The sequence below is a fragment of the Palaemon carinicauda genome, chromosome 15, assembly GCF_036898095.1.
Source record: "Palaemon carinicauda isolate YSFRI2023 chromosome 15, ASM3689809v2, whole genome shotgun sequence".
Lineage (NCBI taxonomy): Eukaryota > Metazoa > Arthropoda > Malacostraca > Decapoda > Palaemonidae > Palaemon > Palaemon carinicauda.
In genome coordinates this window covers 1,858,614-1,861,113 of record NC_090739.1, presented here as the reverse complement: position 1 = coordinate 1,861,113, position 2,500 = coordinate 1,858,614, and the positions used below count along the sequence as shown (strand labels likewise).

Genomic DNA, 2,500 nt, shown 5'->3' with positions numbered 1-2,500 from the left:
CTAACAGGGAAAACAGCCCAGTGAGGAAAGTAAACAAGGAGAAATAAAATATTTTCAAATTAGTAAGAACATTAAAATAAATATTTCCTATATAAACTATACAAACTTTACCAAAACAGGAGGATGAGAAATAAAATAGCTATAACCACGAGGGCTCCAACAGCGAAAATAGCCCATTGAGGAAAAGAAACAAGGAGAAATAAAATATTTTCAAATTAGTAAGAACATTAAAATAAATATTTCCTATATAAACTATACAAACTTTAACAAAACAAGAGGAAGAGAAATAAGATAGCTATAACCACGAGGGCTCCAACAGGGAAAATAGCCCAGTGAGGAAAGGAAACAAGGAAAAATAAAATATTTTAAGATTAGTATGAACATTAAAATAAATATTTCCTATATAAACTATACAAACTTTAACAAAACAAAAGGAAGAGAACCCTAAAGAAAGAGAACTCTAACCCAAGACAGTGGAAGACCATGGTACAGAGGCTAAGACACTACCCAAGACCAGAGAACAATGGTTTGATTTTGGAGTGTTCTTCTCCTAGAAGAGCTGCTTACCAGAGCTATAGTTGGGAAAGCAAGACAAGCTATAAGCCCAAGGGCTCCAACAGATTTGATTACTGCAACTATCACAATTTCCACAAGCGCCCATTGGCACCGAAAATGTAAACACTAATCTATATTCGAACCAAATACACTTAATATGGAACGCGAACACTCCATCATATACACAGGACACTAGATACACATATACACAGGACACTAGATACACAAATTACGAAAAAAAAAAAAAAAAAAAACATTTTAACATGTAAACAGGACACCAATAACGTTTAAAGATATTCATTATAACACTGACCACAAGATATAAACAATTGTTCATATTAACAACGTATAGCAGTTTCACAAAACTTCCCATGATGATTTAATGAAGATATTTACGAGTAGAACAAAAAATCAACATCACAAATGTAAATGTGAAACACAAACTCACCTGCAGCTCAAATCCAATGCATGGGGTCACACAGGATATATTTATCTCTCTCTCTCAGTCAAAGCAAAATATCAAGACACGATTCAAAAACGGACAAATGTTATCAACACCACCTTTTCGAACACGACATTAAAAACTGAACGTACGAACAAACAACAGCTACAGAGATGAGCTATTACAAAATACAAAAGCTATAGTACACTGAACGTACAAAATAAATAATGTCGTCTAATGTCTTGTCAACAAAATACAGGATACGAAAAGCGGGAGGGGAGGAGGAGTTAGGCAGTCCACGGACAGGACAAAGAATCGATAAAGGAGTATGTGCCACTCCGACGGCAGTGAAGTAACTGAGTGAAGCAGGCCGGGGGTGTACACATTATATACCAACTCGGGGGAGGTTCTCCTCGGTAGCGCACGCTCCTTTACGTCTCCCCAAACCTCTGCACTCGACACTCACACGAGCTCTGCCGCCCCGACCGACCGACCACCACCGTCAGTGCGTGGACGGTGGCCCTGCTGCTACCCGACAGACCAGTCGGCAGGACCGCGCTGGAAGGTTGTGGCGAAGGAGGGATAATGGAGGTTTTTCTAGTAGGAAATTGTAGGATATCTAAACCACTCACTGTTACATATACGTAGAAGAATAGTTCAGGTTTCAAGTCGCGGATAAAACCGTGTATAAAGTCGCGGATAATAAATAATACTATGAAAATCGATCACAAATAGTTCTTTTTTTTTTAATGGAAGATGATGTCACTTCGACAGCTCTTCGAATGAGTTTAGAAAACTCATGATGTAAGCGATGTCTTGTTTTCGAGAAGCAAGAATGGATTTTGGGCGCTACTTTTTTGAGAAAATTCGTCTTGCCAATTGTAAGTAGGCAAAAAAAATTCATCTCTCTCTCTCTCTCTCTCTCTCTCTCTCTCTCTCTCTCTCTCAATATTGTTCTCCCCCTGAACTGAACACTTAACTCTGGCAACATCGTTCAGTTAACTCTCGGTGCAAATTTAACATTTTTTGATAATTCTGACCAACCTCTGCATTTCAATATTCCCAACCATCAAGTAATACTTATGTAATTATAAGTCTTGCTTTTTATTTTATACAGTGCAATGCTACACAATACTCTAGAGACTCTCTAGCTATGGTGAGCAGCTCTTCTAGGAGAAGGACACTCCAAAATCAAACCATTGTTCTCTAGTCTTGGGTAATGCCATAACCTCTATACCATGGTCTTCCACTGTCTTGGGTTAGAGTTCTCTTGCTTCAGGGTACACTCGGGCACACTATTTTATCTAATTTCTCTTCTTGTTTTGTTAAAGTCTTAATAGTTTACATAGGAAATATTTATTTCAATGTTACTGTTCTTAAAATGTTTTATTTTTCCTCGTTTCCTTTCCTCATTGGGCTAGCCTCTGTACCATGGTCTTCCACTGTCTTTGGGTTAGAGTTCTCTTGCTTGAGGGTACACTCGGGCACACTATTCTATCTAAT

At 38.1% G+C, this 2,500-nt stretch overlaps 1 protein-coding gene across 3 annotated transcripts in view; it reads right to left on the bottom strand.

Moving 5' to 3' along the window:
* Window positions 1–2,500, bottom strand: part of ZnT63C (zinc transporter 63C) — an 89,932-nt gene that overhangs the window by 48,219 nt on the left and 39,213 nt on the right. The window contains exon 1 of one of the 3 annotated variants that reach the window (XM_068388038.1): window positions 1,004–1,364. The exons of 1 other annotated variant lie outside the window; for it this stretch is intronic. The gene's annotated coding sequence lies outside the window, so the exon portion shown is untranslated. Of the gene's footprint in view, window positions 1–1,003; window positions 1,365–2,500 lie in introns of those variants that run through there. One more of the 3 variants, XM_068388041.1, reaches the window with a different exon arrangement.